The sequence below is a fragment of the Bufo gargarizans genome, chromosome 3 (genome assembly GCF_014858855.1).
Source record: "Bufo gargarizans isolate SCDJY-AF-19 chromosome 3, ASM1485885v1, whole genome shotgun sequence".
In the NCBI taxonomy this organism is placed as follows: domain Eukaryota; kingdom Metazoa; phylum Chordata; class Amphibia; order Anura; family Bufonidae; genus Bufo; species Bufo gargarizans.
Genome location: NC_058082.1, coordinates 164,772,493 through 164,788,554, shown reverse-complemented (window position 1 = coordinate 164,788,554; position 16,062 = coordinate 164,772,493). Strand labels below are relative to the sequence as shown.

Below are 16,062 nucleotides of genomic sequence, written 5' to 3'. Positions count from 1 at the left end.
GCTTTTAGCTTCGCCCCTAGGGGTTTAGATTGCGAGCTCCATGCGGGACGAGAAGCAATGCTAACATCTGTACAGCGCTGCGGAATATGTCAGCGCTATAGGAGTGAGTGAAATAAATAAAGTAGTAAAACCCCAGGAGGCTCTGGATTAGCTCAGCTGACGTCTTGAGTCGTATATTTAGGAAATAATGAGTTGGCATGCTCCAAGTGTCTGTAATTAGCCCTCCTCATGGAAAGGGGGCCTATAAATATCCCCTCGCCCCATTGTTGTCTGTGGAAGGACTGCCGGGGCTCGTGACACAAAAGGCATGAGAGTTATTTCGGGCTTTTCTTCTGCGCCGCTATATTTAGCTCATTGATGCAGATACAGGGATTCCACTGACGTCAATGGAGCCCTGCGCTGACGTCACCGGCCCTCCTCCCCCGGTCAGGAGAAGGAAGAACCTGGCAGAGAGAATGCGAGCAGGGCTGTGTGCTGTGCGCAAACAAAGGAGCATCAGGTTTCCCTGCCTGGGCAATGGGCAGCCGGCTGCAGCAGCAGAGCAGGAGCTCCCACAGCACACCAGCGGCAGGGGGGAGAGGGCAGTGAGTGACCCAGGAATCCCCGCTTCTCTCCCCCCAGGAGCAGCAGCAGGTGGATGGGTCCGGCTCCAGTAACCTGATGACGGAGACCCAGCGAGTGCCCAGTGTGAGTACAGCGGCTGCCCGCACTACTGCTCTACCTGCCCTTCTCCTCAGGCTGTTTTGTTAGTGACAGAAACTTTGTCAAAGTCTAGTTCCTTGAAGGAATTCTCCAGGTTCCTTATCTTCTGGCAGGTGGTTAGGATTGACATTGGTGGAAGCCTAAGGGTATGTTAGTTCAGAGGGTTGTTTTTTTTTTTTGCAGATTTTTCAGCCAGAGGCAGAAGTGCATCCGGTAAGAAGAAGTGCATCCTTTATATTTCCAATTCCTTTTTAAATTCACTTCTGGCTTTGGCTGAAAAACCTGCAGGAAAATCTGCTTCAAAACCTACCCCAAAAAGGTCAGTGCGAATGTCCTGTAAACACCTGAGCTCCAGGGTCCCAGAATCTGATGGGACCCCCTCGGTCCCTGGTTTTCCATATCACAGAATGATTGACAGATGCAGATATTAGTTAGGAGCTCAATCTATCTGGCGGGCTCCTAGAAGGCTATGTTCACACAGGTGGGAAAAAAACTTGATGTGGAATAAGGTTTAGGATTCCTCTTTTTGTCTTTTGTAATTTGAATGCTTTTTTTATTTGTGTTTTTCTTTCTGCTTGCATTTTTCAAAACTGCCACGGATAAAAAAAAAAAAAAAAATGCCATATGAACTGCAATTTTTTCAGGAGCTGCAAGCCACGTAGAAAAAAAAGGTGTGATATCCTAAGTCTAAGGGCTCATGCACATGAATGTATTATTTTTTTTTTTTGTTTGTGTCCGTTAAAGTGGTGTGTGTTTTTTTTTTTTATTTTTTTTTTTTTTTTTTTGCGGCTCGTATGCGGAACCATTAACTTCAATGGGGCGACAAAAACAATATGGAAATGGCTCTGTGTACTTTCTGTGTCCATATGGCCGTTCGGCAAAAAACCGTTCAAGGATAGGACTGTCCTATTATAGGCCGGCCCTTCCTTTCCGCAAAATGTGGAACGCACACGGCCGGTACCCGCAATTTGTGGGCCTCAAAACACTTAGTGGTGTGAACTGACCCTAATGGCCACGTGGCCATTTACAATATAGACCTGCTGTGTTCTTCATTGGGTAAATAAGAGGCAGCTGCGGCCTGTACGACCGCCACGCGACCACGCTCTGAGGTCACACCCTAAGGTGTTGGAGCAGCACCCACAGTTTTTGAGGTTTGAATTTCTGAAAATATGGTGTATGATTTTACTCCTCAAAGGATTTTGTTTGTGCTTCATGTTATAGAAAATGTTACAAAATGCAGAAATGTGACACATGGGGAAACTTCTGTTTTCAATCCAGGCTCTAGGTGCAATGAACACATAGGGGGTCATTTATTAAAGGGGTTCTGCACTTTAATTTAACTGATCTATCCTCTGGATAGATGATCAGCTTCTGATCGACGGGGTCCCGGGTGATCAGCTGTTTGAGAAGGCATCGACGCTCCAGCAGCGCTGCGGCCTTCTCACTGTTTACCGCCGGCCCACTGACGTCACGACTAGCATCAACTAGCATGGGCAGGGCTAAGCTCCATTCAAGTGAACAGAGCTTAGCCCCGCCCACGCTAGTCGATACTAGTTGTGACGTCACTCAGCCAGCGGTAAACAGTGAGAAGGCTCCTGCTGCCTTCTCAAACAGCTGATCGGCGGGGGTCCCGGGTGTCAGACCCCTGCCGATCAGAAGCTGATGATCTAGCCAGAGGATAGATCATCATTTAAAACAAAGTGCAGAAACCCCTTTAATACCAGCGTTTTAGACATTAGTCTTGGGGTCCATTCAGACGGATCCGCAAAACACGGACCGGCCATGTGCTTTATGCATTTTGCGGACCACACATGGCCGGCACTATGATAGAAATGCTTATTCTTGTCCGTTGCTGCGGACAAGAATAGGTTTTGCTCTAACTTATTTGCGGGGCCGCGGAACGGAACTACGGATTCAGACATCACACAGTGTGCTGTCTGCATCTTTTGCGGCCCCATTGAAATGAATAGGTCCTAGCGATATGCTCCCCTTGTCTAAGATAACCCCTTTAATAACTCCTATATGTGGCGGTGGATCCGCCTTAGTTACGAAGAGGCGCCGGCTTCTACATAACTTTGCCGGATCCTCCGCCATTTCTAAATTTAAGACCGCTTCCAAGCCGCCTTGCATTTAGAACATTTTCTACGTAAAACAGGGGTAGAAAATGATGAATGGGAGAGACTGCGCCCCCCCCCCCGGCCTGTCCTCTTCCCCCACCCACACCACGTCCACTTATTTAGACCTGCCGTGAGCAGAACGAAGTCGCAGATTGCTGTGCATACTACATGTATCTCTGGGGCTATGAGGATCTATGTTCTCTGCAGGGGAAAAAGGGATTAAGGGATTAAGGCCTCTTTCACACGAGCGTGGCAGATTGGCTCCGGATGCGTTCAGTGAAACTCGCACCATTTTTTGCAAGCAGGTTCAGTCAGTTTTGTCAGGTTTTTTTCTGCGTGGTGGCAGTGCGTTTATCACGCGTGTGATAAAAAAAAAAACCTGAAGGTTTACAAACAACATCTCTTGGCAACCATCAGTGAAAAAACGCATTGCATACGGACTTGCTTCCAGATGCTATGCGTTTTTCACCCTCCCCCCGGGCTCTCCACACCTCTTGTCTAGCTGATGTGCTGCTGCTGCTAGAGATACAAGGTAAGTATGTGGTGTTTTTTTTTTCCTGTGAGGGGCACATAGCTGGGCATAAATACTGTTCGGTGGCATAAAGGGGGAATAATATGTGGGAACATTCATCTTTAGCAATGAGCTCCAAATCTTTCAGGCTGGAGGGTCTTCTTGCCATCACCCTGATCTTTAGCTCCCTCCACAGATTCTCAATTGGATTCAAGTCCATTTCTTCACCACTTTTGCTGTGTGTTTTGGGCCATTGTCATGCTGAAATGTCCACTGGTGCCCAAGGCCAAGATTCTCGGCAGACGGCCTGATGTTGTTGTTGAGAATTCCTCATGTATTGCTCTTTTTTCATGGTGCGATTTACTGTGATTAGGTTCCCTGGTCCATTGGCTGAAAAACACCCCCAAAGCATTAGGTTCCCACCACCATGTTTGACAGAGTGGATGGTGTTCTTTGGGTTGAAGGCTTCTCCTTTTTTACGCCAAATGAAGGAAACATAATTGTGACCAAACAATATTATAATTTTTTTTTCATCTGACCATAACACAGAAGACTAGAAGTCGTCTTCCTTGTCCAGATGAGCTTTTGCAAAGGCCAAGCGAGCTTTTGTGTGCCTTAGACTTCTTTCCCACGGGCGTGTGTGCCCCGTGGTCGTGCTGCGGCCCGCAAAATGCAGGCTGCAGTGCACCAGCACAGTCCGTCAGGCAGCCGCATCGGATCGCGGACCCATTCACCCATCCGCAAAAAGATAGGACATGTTCTATCTTTTTGCGGAACGGAAGTACGGGACGAAACCCCACGGAAACACTCCGTAGTGGTTCCGTTCCTCATCTCCGGACCCATTGAAGTGAATGGGTCCGCATCCGTGATGCAGAGTGCCCACGGAACGGCGCCCATGTATCTGCAAATTGCTGTCCGCAATACGGCAACAGGGCGCACATGCCCGTGGGAAAGAGGCCTTATCTGGAGAAGTGGCGTCCTCCTCTGCCTGCAGTGTCCGTTGGATTGTCTGCCTTGAGACATTGCCACCAGAAGAGCCCAGATTCACCAGGATGGCCTTGGCTGTGATCCTTGGATTCTTTTTCACCTCTCTGAGGCTGGGTTCAGACCTGAGCGTTTTACAGCGCGTTCCTACGCGCTGTAAAACGCTCAACAGGCAAGAACCAATGATTCCCTATGGGAATGGTTCTCACCTGGGCGTTTTACAGCGTGTACGATTGCGCTGTAAAACGCCCGACGCCCCAGGAAGTACGTGAGCTTCTTTGGGGCGTCTTGTCGCGCGTTCCCGTACATAGACTTAGCGGGAACGCGCGACAATAGGCGTTCGCTTGTTCCGGAGCCGCGTATGTCAGACGCCCGTAGAATCGCGCATACAGAGCGCGACATCCCGAACGCTCAGGTCTGAACCCAGCGTAACTATCCTCCTGGCCAGCACAGGTGTCACTTTTGGCTTCCGACCACGTCCTCTGAGATTTTCCACAGTGCGGAAACATCTTGTATTTTTTGGTCAAATGTAAATAAAAGCTGAGAAATGTTTTTTTCCACAATAATGCCTCTTGTACATCGTCTTATCTTTTGGGAGATACCTATGTCATTTCCGGTCAAAAAATTACTTGCTGGTTGAATAAAAGTAACTTTAAGGCAAAATTTGCCAGGGGTATGAATAATTATGGGCAGCACTGTAAATTGGCTGTTAAAAGGTTTCTGTCATGAGAAATAACGTTATGTAGCTGACTGACATTAGCGTGTCAGCAATACGTCACAGTATGCTTTATAACTCCCTGCCTGCCGCCGGTCTCTTAAAATAAAGACGTTTAAAATATGCTAATGAGCCTTTAGGTGCTATTAGGCCTATTGCACATGACCGTATGGCTTTTTCAGTGTTTTGCGATCTGTCTTTCATGGATCTGTTCGCTTTTTTGTTTCTGTTCCGTTTTTCAGTATGGCGTATACAGTAATTGCATAGATAAAATTGGGCTGGGCATAACATTTTCAATAGATGGTTAAGCAAAGAACGGAAGACATACGGATGTGTTTCCGTATGTGTTTCTTTTTCTTTTTTTTTTTTTTTTTTTTTTTTTGCGGACCCATTGACTTGAATGGAGCCACGGAACGTGATTTGCGGGCAATAATAGGACATGTTCTATCTTTAAACGGAATGCATACGGAGTACATTCCGTTTATTTTTTATTTTTTGCGGATCCATTGAAATGAATGGTTCCATATATGGAACGCAAAAAACGGCCTGTAAACGGGGGGGCTAACGGTCGTGTGCAGGAGCCCTTAGGGCGTTAAGGAGAACTCAAAAGCCAATCAAGTGTACATGGGCGTGCCAAAGGGTGAGTAGACCGAGCCTCTAGGTGCTGAAGCAACGCCCTAATAGCACCATAGGCTCATTTAGAGCACAGTGGCAGGCAGGGAGTTATAAAGCACTGTTATGTACTGCTGACATTAGCACATCGCTAATGTCAGCCAACAACATAACGTTATTTCTCATGACAAAAACCCTTTAAGTGCACCGCTGGTGGGCCCGAGCCCCTCTGTGCACCCTAGCAGCTTTCCTCTGGCAGCCCCTCCCTCTCCTTAAGGCCTCATGCACGCTGCCGTTGTGCCGCCGTTCCATGCATTGGGGACCGCAATTTGTCCGCGTGGCGGCCGGGGCGGATCAAGACCCATTCAACTTTTTTCTTTTTTTTTTTTTTTTGCGATGCGGAGGCACGGACAGAAGCACCACGGAAGCTCTATGTGATCCGTGGGGTTCCGTGCCTCCATTTCTCACCGCAGCTCCCAATTGTGGACACATTCAAGTGAATGGGTCCGCGTCCGTGATGCAGGGAGCACACTGCCAGTGCCCGCATATTATGGATCGGCCGCAATACAGCCAGGCCAGGCAATGGCCATGTGCATGAGTCCTGACAGAATCAGGTTTCTGTATTGTCATAAAGGGGTTTTCCAAGACATTTATACTGGTGAACTATCCTCAGGATAGGTCATCAGTATCTGATCGGGGGGGGGGGGGGGGGGTCTGAGACCCGGGACACCCGCCAATCAGCTGTTTGAACAGGCACCTGCGCTCCTGTGAGCACCACAGCCTTCTCTCTGGAGCTGAGCTGCAATACCACGCACAGCCACCATACAATGCATGGTGCTGTGCTTGGCAAGACCTACCAGAGGATAGGTCATCAGTATAAAAATCCTGCAAAACCATTTTCAATCTGGCCCTGTGAATCAATAAAAAAAAAAGGGAGCGGCTGGCAGAAGGCAGCAAAGCTAGGTTGCATCAAGGGTGTAGCGCCCGCCGTCAGTGCACTTTTGCGTATGAATAAAAAGACTCCTTTATCGGCCATACAACACCAGACTGCTGAATAAGGGTTAGGCTGAACGGCGTCACGTAGCACTCTTGCAACACTTTGCGTAATGTTTGTCAATGGTGTCTCAATGTGACGCCACAGTCTCAAAAATCTAAACATGTCAGATTTTATGTCGCATGTGGCTTTTCCTCCATTGACTTTATTAGAAGTTGTGAGCTAGAGCAAGTTGCAGATTGGGGTTATGCAACACCTGCTGCCTTGTAGCCGAAGTCTTAGGCTAGGGCTACACAACGACACTGGTTGCACGACGGGCAGTCGTGGCCAGGATCGCAGAGTAGCGGTGATCCCGTAGAAATGAAGGGGGTTGCCGTGCCAGTCACAAGAAATGCAGCAGTGTTGGCCTTTTTGCGACTGGCGCGGGCGATCCCTTTCATTTCTATGGGATCACCGCTACTCTGCTATCTTGGCTGTGACCACTGTCGCCATGTACCCATACCCTTAAAGGTAGGATTACATTAGACTGAGCCAGTCCTACCAGGTACAGTGCTCCCTCAGGATACAATATTTTCACCATACAATGGTCTTTCCTGGGCTATCGTAAGTTGAAACCAGACTCCACGTACAATGTCCCAGACTCAGATCCACCCAATCAAGGCCTCTTCTCTGGCAAAATAACTGTATTAGTTGCTAGTTAGCAGCTATTCCTGACTGTTATATGTGAGGACTTGCTTTATCTGTCTTAATTATCTGCTTATTTTTCCTAAATCTTTATTTTATCTCATCTTGGATGATATTTTGGGGCTTTAGAACCGATTACTCAAGTTACAATGGTCCTCCTGGAACCAATTAATGTTGTAACTTGAGGGAGCACTGTATTGTCCCTGGGTTAAAAGTGAGATTGCTTGTGACAGATGCTCTTTAACTCTTAGAGGGCCTTACGATTTTCCATTTTTGCGTTTTAATTTTTGACTCCCCGCCTTCTCGGAGCCTTAAAGGGAACCTGTCACCTCTACTATGCCACCCTCACTGAGCGTTTCTAAATGTTCATTGTGTTACCCTAAACATATAAATTACATTTTTAATTTCATTTGCAGACGAATTCAATAAGTATTATGCATTTTTGTACTTCCCGCCTTTTATGCAAATTAACAATAGTCATATCTTACTTGTGTGACCAGAGAAGAGTCATATTTGTAAGCTCTGACTCGTCTCAGGTTAATTTGCATATGTATCAAATCAGGTTTTTATACACCATAAAGGCACACAGAGCTATGGGGACTGGTTATTGCGGATGTGCTAGCGGCCATCTAGAAACCCATGTCCTCAGCTCTATACACAAAATCCCGGTGACAGGTCCCCTTTAACTTTTTTTTATTTTTTATATTTCTGTTCACAAGTTGTTATGTCTAATGGCACTATTTAATGGCTCCGTGCTGTTACAGCCATATAACAGGTTCCCCCATCTTGGCCAGGGAACGTTGTCAAGGCACGGGAGCTTGCGGCTCCTGGGTCTGCACTGCTCGGATGCCGTGGTCACATTTGACCATGGCCTCCGAGTGGCTTAATGTATGCAATTATCCTTATGGCTGATTGCATTAATCTGCCCTGTGTCTCTCTGCTATGTCAAACAGCAGAAACCCAGCAGCTGTGGTGCCTGCTGCACGCGTTAGTGGGCCGCCATCTTATACATGGCGGAGGTTGCCAAGGGGTTAAGGGTTTTAGACACTTTTCCCCAGCATGTTTTTGACAAGAGGGCTTGGCTTAGATGTGTGGTCCTCAATGCTGGTTTAAATTGTAGTAAACTCACTAGGCTGTGGGAGCCAATGCCCATGCCACAGCGAGTTTTTGGAAAAGTGGCTAGCAAACAAAAAAGCTTGCAGAAAAATTAGCAACTTTTTCCAGGTGTAACAAGTTTAATAATGTCCCCTCTAGGCAACTCCTGGCATCCCTGGGGATAAGCTGTTGGAAGTGTAGTGTCCCACTAGGTAAATGTGGGTACTACACAAGGGTCAATTGGGCCATGTTGTTCTCCACCTCCTGTGGAATGGTGGCATTGTATTTAACAGTCCATTTTAATGTATTTTTATGTGTATTTTTCCCTGTGAGGTGTGTAGCAGGCCTATTGGGGTTTAGTTCTTCCTCCTGGACACTAGAGGGAGCTAGGGAACCCCCAATACATATAGTTAGGCCCAGATAGGGAAGAGTGAGTCTGTGTGCAGAGTCAGAAGCAAGAGGACACTTTAGCCAGATAGGAGCTGAGGTGCAGGCTCTGACTTGCAGCTAGACAGACCAGGCTTCTAGCTGACCACCAGGGGAAGAAGTTGCCTCCTGAGAAACCAAGTTCCCAAAGCAAAGTTGCAGAGCAGAAAAGTAACCAGCCAACCTGAGGGCTGAAGGGCAGAAGGACTTTACTTAACGCAAAGATAGATAGATTCTGAGGAAGTTTTCAACCAAGGAAGCATTAGGGCATACGGGCCTTGGGATCAAGACAGACAGGAGTTCTGAGGAAAAGGTGCAGCCTGGTCTGGAAGTGTTTTAACCCTCTGAGTATCTTGCAAAGAACAATGTACCTGCCATTGATGTGAAAGCCTGCTTATGATTGCTGCTGCCATGTGGAACTGAACCTAGACTGTACAAAGTTAACTGTTTCCAGTAAAGGAAGTTTTGGTTCACCATAACGTGTTCCTCAATTATTCCTTACATCAAATCGGTGTGCCACCGTTACCGGCACTGGCGTCACAAACTTAAAGGGATCGTGCCAGCGGCACTTTAAACCTGCAACATCCAGGGCACCTCACCTACCACCGGCCTGGTCCCTATATATAGAGAGTGCCTCAGAGGATCCAAGCGCCAGCCTCTCAATCACTGTTGTACGCCTGCCCAGGGTCTCCCATAAACTGAGGAACCAAGAGCAACCCTTGTTTGCCTATTAACCGTGACCTCCCTATCGCAATACCCTGCAGGGCTGCGTACTGCAGAAGGATTTGCGACTCTTGTGAAATCGCTGCTTTTCTTCAGAATTACCTTGAGCGTTGTCTCGGAGACAAGCACGTATACGAGGAAGCACTCCTAACACAAGTGCCACAACCGCATCAAACAGCTGATCGGCGGGCGTACCAGGTTGAACCCCCACCGATCTGACAATGATGACCTATCCTGAAATTTTCCACTAGCTTCTAATTGTATGCTGAAAAAAAAATGTAATGGAGCATTCTGACTGCCATGTAGTGTGTGCAGTCGTTTACACACAGACTATGCTGTGACAAGGATCAGCAGGACACACCCTGCTATTATGTTCTCTACTCCAGTCTCTGGTTTACTTACTGTAATATTTTGGAACTGTTAGGTTATACTTACATGTGGGAAAGTTTTATAGTTTGTCATGCTTTTCGCAAACAATGATGTGAAAAAAGTGCATACGATCCCTCAGCATTTCTGAAGCTCTGTGTTCACGAGCAATCTGTATTGTATTATATAATATATACACTACATGGAGAAAAGTATTGGGGCACAGCTCTTTATCACTGAATTTTGATGTTTTCATTCAGTCCCATTGCCACAGGTGTATAAAATCCAGCCATGCTGTCTGCCTTTACAAACATTTGTCAAAAAATCCTTCTTCCTAAAGAGCTCGCTGAAGTCCATGGTGGTCCTGTAATAGGATACCACAAGTCAGTTTGTGAAATTTCTTCCCTCCTATGTATTCCACCATCAACTGAGTAGCAGCAACTCCACCACAAAGTGGCGAACCTCCTACAGTTAAAAGCGTATTCCGGTAATTTGATTGAATCCCTTATCCACAGGATAGGAGACAACTATTAGATTGGTGGGGTCCTACTGATGGGAGCCCCCCGCTGATCAGAAGAACCAGGGTCCCATACCACATGGGGGCCCCCCAAATGAATGGAGTGTCAGGTCAAGCATGTGCACTAGGGTTGTTTCGGGTATCGAATTTTCAATACCCAATCAATACTTTTGTCCTGGTATCGCTGCACAGCCTAGTATCAGAACATGCATTGCGCTGCTCTCAGCGCGGCCATGTTCCCTCAGCAGCACAGGGAGAAGGAAGCAGTCTCTCCCTCCGCCCTGTGCCACTTCTACCAATGGGAACGAGGAGGAGGGGAGGGCGCACTGCGCCACCAATGATAACTAACATTTAATACATTACAAATACAGGCAGCAGAAACACATTGCTGGCACCCGACCTCTGACAGGTGCCGCACCAGAGGGGTTAACTGCCGCTGATCGCAGCTCCCTGTCATAGTCGGGTGCCGGCAATGTGTTTCTGGCGCCGGCTGTATTTGTATTAAATGTTAATCATCATTGGTGGCGCAGTACACCCTTCCCTCCTGCCCAGTATTAAAGGTGGTAAAACAAACTCCAGCAAAATTTGCGCTGGTATTCTTAGTATTTATTGTAATGCGGAAAAGTAACACTTTGTGTGACGTTTCGGCAGAATAGCCTTTTTCAAACAAAAGCTGCTCAGGAGGAAGGAGTCAGTCAGTGCTGCGCTGAGGAAATGTATAGCGTGCAAATGCATGCGATGGGTATGAGTTTTTATTTTTTTTCGTATTGAGTATCACAATACTTCTTTTTTATGGTATCGAAACAAATCAAAATTTTGGTATCGAAACAACGCTAAACATGCTCAACTCCATGTTTATGGTGGAGTTGCAAGGCAGAGTTGCTGGCTGGTAAGTGTTCAGGCAGCTGTTTTCTCAAGTGTATCGCCAGATTTCAGGGATGCAGTCTACCCTACAAGTGAGCCAAGCTCCTGAACCTGCTGTGAATGGGCCTAATGGTGGCCACACACCTTCAATAACTGTCCGTCAACTGCCTATTCACCCAACATTTGTTATACTCAACTCCCCCCAAATATATGCATGCGTGGCTTAGCCAAGAATACATGTGTATACAGTCGGAGAGGAATAAACCACTCTTCTGGCGGTGGCTTATATCTCTTGCGATCCAACACGCCCAATCCTTCATTCCCTCAGCATCTGCTGTTGGGGTTGGCACACCCTCTAGACACACAAGACAGTCAACTGATGCGGCTAAATCAAAAGGTTCAGCAGACTATACTGTGTACCTAATGTCGGCCACTGGTGGCATATGGCCAAGGAGTAAAGTGTCTTCAGCCAGCTTTGAATTCCCACATTGTGTGCTATCCAAAACTACACTAGAAATGGATGATAGAAAATTTTTTAATGTTCTTGACTGTAGATTTTTATGTACCTCCATGAAATTCAAGTGAAATTGACAGAGTATAACATTTTAAGGCTAAATTCACACAACAGTGAAAAATTGCTTTTTTCAGAATCATTGAGGTCTATTGGCCTATTCACATGGCCAATGGCAGCCAACATAGAATTGAAGGGTGCCTTTCTAAGAAAGCACCCATTATAGAAAAAGGCAGTTAAAAACAAAATGGCCCGTTTCTAACAGCCGTTTTCTTAAACTGTTGTCTGAATGTAGCCTAAGGCCCCTTTCAGACGAGCGTTCCTTCCTCAGTGAGTCCGCAACGCAGCTCCGGGCCTGACCTCCCAGCACTGACGGGATTCACATAGCATTATATTGATTTATGATGCTATGTAACCCTTACAGTTCTGGAATGTGTTGGATAACACTGGCAGCATTATGCCAGTGTTATCCAAAACATTCCAGAACTTTAAGGGTTACATAGCATCATAAATCAATATAATGCTATGTGAATCCCTTCAGTGCTGGGAGGTCAGGCCCGGAGCTGCGTTGCAGACTCGCTGCGGGAGGAACGCTCGTCTGCCAGGGGCCTTAGGCTACATTCAGACACCTGTTCAGGCGATTTTAATTTTTTTTTTTTTTTTTTTTTTAAAAAGTCTAAGGCCTCATGCACACGACCATTGTTTTGGTCCGCATCCGAGCCGCAGTTTTCCCAGCTTGGATGCGGACCCATTCACTTCAATGGGGCCACAAAAGATGCGGACAGCACTCTGTGTGCTGTTCGCATCCGTTGCTCCGTTCCGTGGTCCGCAAAAAAAAATATTCTTGTCTGTTTTGCGGACAAGAATAGGCAGTTATATCAATGGCTGTCCGTGCCGTTCCGCTAATTGTGGAACGCATATGGACGTCATCGGTGTCTTGCGGATCCGCAATTTGCGGACCGCAAAACACACAATGGTTGTGTGCATGAGGCCTAAGGCATACCAATACGCCTTAGACTTTTCCCTTCCTTTTAATCAGCGCAGTGTAACAAAGCTCTTTATATCAGGTTTAGTTTGTGTGCAGCCGGACCGTTCGACACACCGCTCTGAAGTGAGGAGGAAGAGCCCTGCAGCCGCTCGATTCTCACCGGGTGGCGCCTGGCGGGGTAAGCAGTTTTGGGCTGTGGGTCACTTACTCCATGTGCTCACGGTGTCCTCTCCAGTGAAAAATGTGCGCCCAAACTCTATAGTAACCAGATACCAGCAGACTTCCCCCAGAGCACTATATGCCTGAGCATGCTTGCACTGGTCAGATGAATAAAATGATCTGGTCCGTGCTAGGCCAGTTGGGCGCAGTGCATGTTGACATGGAGATTAGGGGGGGGGGGACTGATGTTGGGGTGGACTGAGTTTGGGTGTACGTTCTTAACTGGAGAGGATGTTGTAAGCACATGGAGAAAGTGACCCGCAGACGGACCAGACATACCTGAATTCTTATTGCATTGAGTTCTGCACAATCTACTGCTCCGATTCCTGCGTGACAGATTTGGTGCTTCAAGAAAGGTAGGGATTCAGTCTTCTGAGAGAGAAATTTAAAATGGTCAAAGAGACTGGTAATGGTTTCCTTGGATAAATGGCAACATCTTTTAACATTATTCAGGCATATGTATTATATATGAATTACCGCAAATTTCGTACTCCTCAAATGGTATAAGGAGTATTTTTACTCTTCCGTAAAAATGTAGTGCAACTTCTGTTGCCAACATTAGTATTACATGTACAATGTTTGCTGCCGGAAGTCTGCCCGGCCCCAATCACTATAAAAGTCCCTGACTTGCTGACTCTTTGTTGCTTTTTTACATTTTTATTTTTGTTGGTGGACTCAGATGTTAGCTGTAAGTCTTTGAAATGCAGTAGAAACGTGTATATTTATTTCCTTGTAATTGCCATTAAATTTTTACTTTTGGTGAAAATTATTTATTTTTGAGTACATAACACTTGTCGAAAATCACAACGTGCTATGCCATTTCCTTATTTTTTGTTCCTATAGACATCTTTTTTTGTATTTTTTTGCTTGAAAAAGTGCATGCTCCAATTTGGATTGCTTTTAAATCGCATTTTTTTTTTTTTCCAGTGGTGTTTTATTTTTTTTATTTTTTTAGATCTAAAGATGACATAACACCAGAGGGGGTACAAACTTTCCTTTAAAAAGAAGTCTAGAAAAGAGAACTTTAAGGAAATGTTTGCATTCAAATACACTACATGTTAAAAAGAAGCCACAATAACGTAGCAAAAAATGTCATAAAATGTAAGTCGCATAAAATAAACGCAAACATTTTCTGGTGGTTGTTGCCCACATAAAAATGCCAAGCCAAATTTGTGTGGGGGTTTTCTAATCACTGTTGTAAAAGCTATAATTGTACAAAAACATGCCGGATAATGATCGGATCCAGTTATTTTATCAGCCCACATAACATAACTTTCTGAGGCTGTTTTGAATTGAGGCCTAAAGTAGAGCTTCCCTGTAATGCATGCACCTCCTCCTCCAGTGCACCATGTAACAGATGTCTAGATGTAATAAGTGATATCAGACTGACTTCACATTGTGTCTTCGTCACAGAATGATCTAATGACCCTGCTCACAAGACATTTTGTTTTGGAGGCAGTGATAGAAGTCTGTGCAGAGACTCAACAAAACTGCCTGATTAGATAATGAGGAGCAATCTGGACGTCTCCCCCTCTCCTATAGTAGAAAGAGTGCAGGCTGCTAGCAAAATGTACAGTCAGCATGCGAATGCTGCCCATAGACACTAGGGTTTTCTTGGGATATCCCACTGACTATGTTATGGAACTCCAAGACATTGGGACAGACTTATTAGCAGTTAGGCCTCATGCACACGACCATATGTATAAAAATACGGACGCTGGCCATGTGTGTCTCACCATTTCCGTGGACCCCATTGTCAAAATGCCTATTGTCTGCAAAATGAACAAGGATGGTATACGTTCTATTTTTGTGGGGGTACATACAGATGCGGACAGCACAAAAGCTGCGGATTGGATGCGGGGGAATAAATAAGACGATGCATACAGTGCAGGGACACTTGTGTTATACTGGTGGGAATGATTGCTAATTCATCAGATCTACATATTCATTGAAATCTAATCTGATTTGTTTTGCTGGTCGTGCTGCGGTGCAGAATACAGATCCGTCAAGGCTTGTGCTCGACGAGCGGCTTCTCGTATTCTCGTAACAAAGCAGAGTTTATCAGGCAGAAAACAGTCGCATGGGCACAGTTTATAGAGATATTTCAGGATTCGGAGGGAACGTGCCACCATCTGCCTCATTGTCATGGAAACTGTATGTAGGATCCGTGACTGCTGCATGTAATCACACGTTGAACCCACGTGCATAGAAAAACTCTGAGTATATTAAAATGGCTGAATACAGCAAATTATTAATAAACCAGTATTATAATCTTAAAGGGTTTGAACCGAGCAAGTAAGTATGATAACCTTCACTGGTAAAAATAGAAGAGGGGGGGGGGGAATAAAAAAAAAAATATATATATATATATATATTATTCTACAGTGCATGGGGGAAGTCTTTAGACACTTTCACATTTTATTATGTTGCAACCTTGCACTAAAATAAAAAAAAATTCAAATGAGTCCGTACTCAATACCCCATAATGACAAAGGGAAAACAGAATGTTCAAAATCTTTTCTAATCGGGCTACTGTCACATCAGTTTTTTCTGGATCTGTCATGGATCAGCAAATACACCTCCGTCATGATAATACAAATGACTGCGTCCATTATGAACAGATCCGGTTGTATTATCTCTAAAATAGCCGAGACGGATCCGGCATTAAAACCGCTGTAAGTCAATGGTTTGTCAGAGAAAACGAATCCATCATAACTGACTAAGGGCTCATGCACGTGGCCGTTGCCTGCCCGTGGCCATATTGCAGCCCGCAAACAGAGGCACGGATCGGAAGCACTATGGAGTGCTTCCGTGGGTTTTCTGTCCGTGCCTCCACACCTCAAAAAGTAGTGTATGCACTACTCTTTTGCTGAGCGGACAGTCTGATGCGGATTGCGGACCCCATTCAAGTGAATGGGTCTGCGATCCACATGCGGTGGCCCCACAGTCTGTGCCCGTGCACGGGCCCAGCCGGCACATGAGGCCTTAAATTGTGAGTGATGACGGATCAGTTTTGCTCCGCATACCAGGATGC

General features: G+C 46.0%; 1 protein-coding gene across 1 annotated transcript in view; it reads left to right on the top strand.

Moving 5' to 3' along the window:
• The first annotated feature begins 456 nt into the window (after nucleotides 1-456).
• NR4A1 (nuclear receptor subfamily 4 group A member 1) overlaps nucleotides 457-16,062 on the top strand; it is a 58,257-nt gene continuing 42,651 nt past the window's right edge. Inside the window, exon 1 of the mRNA XM_044286303.1 lies at nucleotides 457-687. The gene's annotated coding sequence lies outside the window, so the exon portion shown is untranslated. The remainder of the gene's footprint in view (nucleotides 688-16,062) is intronic.